Genomic DNA, 6,740 nt, shown 5'->3' on the forward strand with positions numbered 1-6,740 from the left:
TTTTGAGGAATCATGAGGTGTGGCAGGCACCCCCTTCTAATCGTATCAAAATCAGTGTTGATGCTCGTTTTGTGAAGAGTATCAGTGCAGGGGGACTGTTGCTGTTGTGGCTAGGAATTCCTCTGAAGACGTCGTCATTTCGTCTTGGGACTTTATTAGGTTGTTCTCCAGTGTGGATGAAGTGGAGCTTCGGGCGTGCCTGGCTGGTCTTTATATCGATATTTCTCTTCACTTGCCTATTATTTTTGGAGACTAGTTGTGCTTTTATGACTTCTTTCCTTGCAAATAAAAATCTTGACAGGTCCTCGTTGGTTGATCTGAAGAACGAAGCACTTAGCATCATCCACAAAACCCTCGAAGCAAAATAGGTCATCCACAAAATCTTGACAGGTCCTTGATCCTTGCAAATGAAAGCAAGGAGCTCGCTTGACAAACCCTAACATGGGACCGACCTTGGAAGTTATAAGAACTTCCCCTCCTTGGCAAGAGCGAGCTCCTTGTGGAGGATCTCGGCATCTGGACGTCGATCATCTTCCTGAGGAGGTAAACATAATCACTAGGTGCCTTGTTCGATGCCACCAAATCCTTCATCGTCGCTTGGTCTCTCGACATCACACCGTCAGGCATGTCCAGTGCCTTGATCGACCGATCTTCCCCTTCAGCAAGCACTCATAAGCAGTTATCAGCTCGTCGGCAACGCGACGGTTCCTTGCAGAGCTTAGCTAACTCCTTCTCCTTCTTGGTCAAAAGAGTCATGAGCTCCTCGTTGACCGGCAACTTGGTCGTGGTCGCCGAAGACGTAGGGGCCTCAAGAAACTACTTAGCCTTGAGATGATCAACAATTGAAATCAATCCAAAGGGTGATGATTAAAAAGAAAGAAGAAACCGACCGGAAGTGATGCACGACAAGGAAACCTACCGTCGCACGACCGCACAGACAATCCATCGCCTACCGGCATGAGTTCCGCTTTGGGGCGCGTGATCCTTCTGCGACCTTAGTTGTCGCCTCTGTATCGTTCCTCCTATTCGCACAAGATCAGGTGGCCGGTGGAGTCATCGCTGGGGAAGGACGATGGAGCGACTACAAGGATGATGTTGAAAGGAAGGTATTGAGAAGTGTGGAGCGCAAATGAGGGAAAGGTCTCTACTTAAAATGGGAAGGTGCGGAAGCCAAGGAATGAACCGGCCCACTGAAATTACCCTTCGAGCAAGTACAATAAGATGATACAAGCAGGCTATAAGACTTTAAATATTATATTTTTATTTAGTTGGAAGAGAGGGAATAGGAGAGAGAAGAGAAGCGAGCTACTAGTTAATAACTGGTTGCAGCAACTGCTCATAGATACTTTATGGCCATGTACCAATAAAATACTATATATTTATATCTAACTATTATACTTGTCGGCTATAAATTTAATTATCGATGATGTGATAACATTATATAGCCAGCTATATTATTAATCATGCTCTCACTGGCCTCTGTCACGAAATGGTGGTACAGCCACACTTTTCTACTCCTACCTTGAAAAGGGAAACGTTGATTCGGCCGGTTGAATAATTTTTTTTTCCAAACGGAGGCAAAAGCTTTGCCTCATCAATTAATTAAGAAGAAGAGAATTGCCCAGTTAATTCACGGGAAACCGGGCGAAAACTAATACAAACGGACTACAGACGAACAACCCACCAACGCTATCACCACACAGAGTGATCCCCGACACAAGTCATCAGGTACCCCCAAGCCACAACAACAGCCCAATCCAAAAGGGTGGGCCAAGAGACTGGAGATCAAGTAGCCACATACGTCTTCTCTACGGCGCCATTCTTCTTGCCTTTGCCCACCTTCACGCATTTGCTCCTTATTGTCGTCCCCGTCAAGAGGAAAGCAATCGACCTGCCCAAACCAGGTGTAGCAACCTCCACACTGGCAAGTAAGTCACAAAGCTTCTTCACAAAGGAAACCTCTGGAACAGGAGTAGGCGCCAGCGCATCTGGCTCAATGGTCACGTCACCCACAGGCGAAGGAGGGGCAGCAACATCTAAAACTCCACGCTTCACGACGCCAAGAGGCGGGCTGGTTGGCGCCTGACAAGGCTCCACGGGGGGTGGGAAGGACACCAGAGCCACCTCCGAAGCATGGAGAGAGCCCATTTTGAGCTGCTCCATCGACAGAGACGAAACAGGCTCCCCACACAACACCTACAGCTCGGGCATGATCTTCAGCACTGGAGACACACCCTCGGCGGAGGCCTCACCCTCGAAGTCCGGCAACACAGGGGGCGTCGAACTGAACCCAGCACGAGGCGAGAAGCTACCAAAAAGCTCCGCATCCGCCCCATCCACGAAGCCAACAGCAGGCTCAACCAAAGCAGCCGACGCAAGAGGGAGCTCTGGCAAGAGACTCAGCCGGCCAGCAACAACCTCCATCCGCTCCAAGAATCCCCCGAGCAAAGTCGTCCACCCCTGCAAAGCAGCCGTCACGTCGCGAAGAGGCTGGACCACCTCCTCCAAACGAGACACGGTCAAGGCCTGCAACTCAAAGCGCAACACTTCCATCTGAGAAGGAAGGAGAGGCTCGAGCAAACCCAAATCTGCAGCGGCACACTTGCTGGGATCCGCAGCAGCCGGAGGGGCAACAACCGAGGCCCAAGAGTGTCGTTGCAGATGTGAAGATCCAGGAGTCGAGCGGCCGCCGTGGCGAGGAGCCCGGTCATCCGGCAGGTCCACCGGACGACGTGGGGGCTGACACGAGGGACAACCACGCTCACGATGGCCTGGGAGGCCACATGCCAGGCATCTGACAGGACCGCGACAAGAGCGACGAAATGCTCCGGCGCCAAGCAGCGGTAACAGAGACTGTAGGCTCTCCGCTTGAAGGCGAGGGAGCTGGCAGACTCCATCCTATGCGGCGGTGCAGGTGCCAACTCCTGCCGCGGATCCGTGGCTGGCGGGGTCGGTGGCGCGACAGGACCCGGATCCGCCCGATCCGGATCGAGCTCGAGCGGGGGGAGGGGCCCCATGGAAGCTGGGAATGAAGCCGGCTGAACCGGCGGCAGGCCGGAGCCGGCGCCAGCGAGGTGGCGGGGGCGGGGGGCGAAGCAGCCGGGAAGGCCGCCGACACAGCCTTGGGGGCGGGCGAGCGCCGCACACCCCTACGACCCCCGTTCTCCACCCGCATCCTACTAGCGGGTGGCAGCGGCCGCGAGCGAGGGGGGATGCCAGGTGCCGGGAGGGTGGCCGATGGGGCCGGGGTGGCCGCCACCGGTGGAGGCTGGTGGAGGGTCGCGAGGTCGGGGTCGTCGAGCGTCATATCAATAATAATGCTTACACAAATGAGTGGACAACCTCAGTAAATGACATGTAGTACCGTGACATAGCTGGACCCACATGTCATCGGCTTCCCGTGGCCAGCAAATGGTCACGTAAACTAAGCCCGGGCTCAACTATGACGAGTACTTAACTAAGTGTCACTGAAATATTGGCAGTGATATATATTTCTAACCTTGTTATGTAGCTGGCAACGTTTTGTACTAGCAAGTTGTCGTCATTTGGATCCCATTTTGTAGGAATGACTTGATTTAGCATCCATAATGATGAATGTGAGTAACATTAATTTTTATTCAATAAAAATATCGCCATTTTTCCTATGTGTTTAGTAGGGAAAACTTGAGGAAAATGTAAAACTTCTCAAAAACTAGTTTGCTTTCACGAGGATTCATGTTTTGGGTTATGTGCTTTGTGATAAATAGTGCAAGGCAGTGCACAAAATAGAAGTGGCAGTTACTTCACAAACTAGACTATCTAGCAGGAAGTCTATGCCTGAACTTATATATTTAGAGTGCAAACCTCTTACTTTGAAGAAAGCAAACCAAGAATACAACTGTTAAGGTGATTGGCGATTTTATGAGCCGTCCATCCAGCCTAATCTAATGGTGGGAAAATAGGAGTTACGAGGAGTTATAAAACTAAAATTACAGGAAATTACATATAAGATGGGACCGGTACATAATTTTAGTGGGACCAATTAGGATTTTAAAGGGTAGATCCGTCTCTTTTTTTTTTGAAAATTTCCGCTCGCAATTGTTTATTCGTCTCAACCCCCGATCCAGTCTCATCCCCGATCCACTCGTCTCCTCTCACCACGGTGTCCGCCGCTTGCCACGCCGTGGACTGCCGGTTCCTCCCTGCCAAGAGCCCCGCCCCGCCCACCACAGTCCTTCGTCGCCGGATGTGCCCTGCGCGAGCCCTTCGCCGCCGGATGTGCGTCGCCAAGAGCTCCGCCCCACGCCAGCCCTTCCTTGCCGGATCCCCGTCCAACGCGGCCAGCCCTCCGTCGCCGGATCTGCGCCGTCAAGAGCCCCTCTGCACGGGCACCGCAGCTGGATCCCGACACCGCGGCAGTCCTCCCTCGCCTGTTGTGGCCCCGCCTGGAATGTGTCAGCGCACCCCTCCCCCCCCCCCCCCCCCCCTGCTAGTTGCGAGCGTGGTGGTTTCATACGGAGAGTTCATGACATTTTGTTTCTTTGCTTCTGTGGATCACTTAAACGGGATTAGGACCAGTGGATGAGCTGACTTGAACCTCGCCAGATTAAATTCATTTACACTGATTTCGTTTATATTTTCTCTGCCAAGTGAAGTGATTAATATTGTTACTGATGCTGGATTTAATGTGTCTGACACACACATTATTTTGTGATGTTTTATCAGGTGATGTGATCAGTATCCACTCATCTAATCAACTGGAAGGAATATTCACAGCCGGGTCAAAACTGTCGAAGCTTTGTGATTCTGTATTTTACTGCGACATGGTGTGGACCATGTCGTTTTATGGGCCCTGTTTACAATAGCTTAGCTGAACAGAATCGGAATGTCGTATTCCTTAAACTGGACGATGATGAACTAGGCAGTTTTACGGATATCTCGCAAACACCGTAGATTATTACCTTTTGTATAGCACCGTGTGGAGTAGCAAACTTGGGTTCAGAACCTTTGTGTTGTGAAAAACTGTTATAGTAGGAGATTCAGACTTCGTATTCATTATGACTTTTAACTGCCTTTACATTCAGTTTGCACATGTTTTGTATTTGCAGTTATGGCTTCCATTTGATGATCACTCCGATGCTGAGGCTCTAACTATTGAGCGCACAAATGCATTCCATGTTTCCCTTTGTAGGAGCAATCCTTTTACGTGCCCTATTGGTTGAAAGGTACCATTTTTCTCTGTTCTGTTATTCTCTGTAGGAATCTCATGATGATGATTGCCTTAGTTGTAATTCATGGTACCAGAATGCTTGAAGAAGCTTTTATGATCCCTGTTTTTAGTGTTTCAAAGTAGTTGATTGTGCTTCATTTTGTAGTTAATGACGCTGCACACACAGATTTATATAAACTATTTGGGTGTGTGTAATTTGTTGAAAAGTTTGTTGAACTGAAAATGGTCAAATAAAGCATGCCAGTGCATGTACATGTGTTTTAGAAAAATTGCACTGAACCCCACCTTTCCGTTTTTCATACCAATTTTTCAACCTTCCAACTTAACAAAATAACTTGCAAAATTTTGTGGCTCAAAAAAAAATTTACCAGGCCCATTTTAGATTTGTAGACCACATGTGAAAGTATACTGTTATGAAATTTTTGTTGGACAGGAGGGCGGTGGCGTTCGAGCGGACTGTGTCTACTGCGCACACGAGGAGGCGGCGGCGGCGAGTGCGGGCGAGTCAGGTCGTGTGGACGTAGGGAACTTGATGGCCCTCTGATTTGTATTCTCCACCTGTGCCATTTTGTTAAAACAGAATTATGTACGAGATGTGTAAACAAACTTACCGAGAAAGTTAGATTTTATTTCTATTGCTAGGCCCTCACGTCCAACTGTCAGCTCCCAGTTCTTCTTACTCGTAATAAGCAAAGGGCTATGTCGTTCAATAGTCTCCTTCGTGCATGAAGGCATGTTATCAAACATTCGTGCATTATAAGGGTTGATCGATTGACCGTCCAAAATTGGTTGCTCCATTTTTTCTGGAAAGGTTGATTCATTGGAGATCAAATTGTTGGCACGTCTGGTAACATGTGGTTGGGATGGTTAGGTGAATAGTGCTATCCCCAGCCCACCTGAAACCCCACTTGAACTCTTGCTTAATGAAACACCTGACTATTTGTTTCTCAAAGTTTTTCGGTGCACGTGTTGGTTTCTGTGTTCCCTCTCATGTGCTGAGAAATATTTGCTGCTGGTAGACGTTGATCTATGAAATACAATACTTTTCTTCTTATCAGATGCAGCTGCAATTTGGTTTGATTGTATGTCCTCTCTTACTTTCATTGATGATGCTGGCCTTTCTCCACCACTGAAATGCCAAACCATTTTCGAGATTCTCAGGTTATATTGTACGTTTGTTTGAGCTATAATTTGAATTTTCCTATAAATCATGAGTTTTACCCATCTGTTTTTATAGTTTAGACCTGAGTTTTTTATGCCTAGGTTGTAAATTTCCTAGTGGTGCACTGATGTTACAGTTTGTACTTCGGAGACGTTCACTAATTGATGAGTTGCCGCAGCTCTCTACCTTCTATGTAAATGGCAACAATTGTTGATGAATTTACAGTAGCAATAGAGTGGACATTGGAGTTACAATGTAATTTGCATGATTTCTACTTGTAAGTCACAGTACATCTTGTGTTGCTTCCAAGGTGTTCACTAATTCATGAGTTATTGCCGCTCTCTACCTTCTATGTGAATGCCAACAACT

General features: G+C 48.3%; 1 pseudogene; it reads right to left on the reverse strand.

The window, feature by feature from the left end:
* Positions 1-1,602: 1,602 nt before the first annotated feature.
* Positions 1,603-3,318, reverse strand: LOC147974386 (uncharacterized; annotated as a pseudogene).
* Positions 3,319-6,740: the final 3,422 nt, after the last annotated feature.

Source organism: Triticum urartu, chromosome 4A (genome assembly GCF_056163025.1).
Source record: "Triticum urartu cultivar PI428250 chromosome 4A, HENAU_Tu73, whole genome shotgun sequence".
NCBI lineage: Eukaryota > Viridiplantae > Streptophyta > Magnoliopsida > Poales > Poaceae > Triticum > Triticum urartu.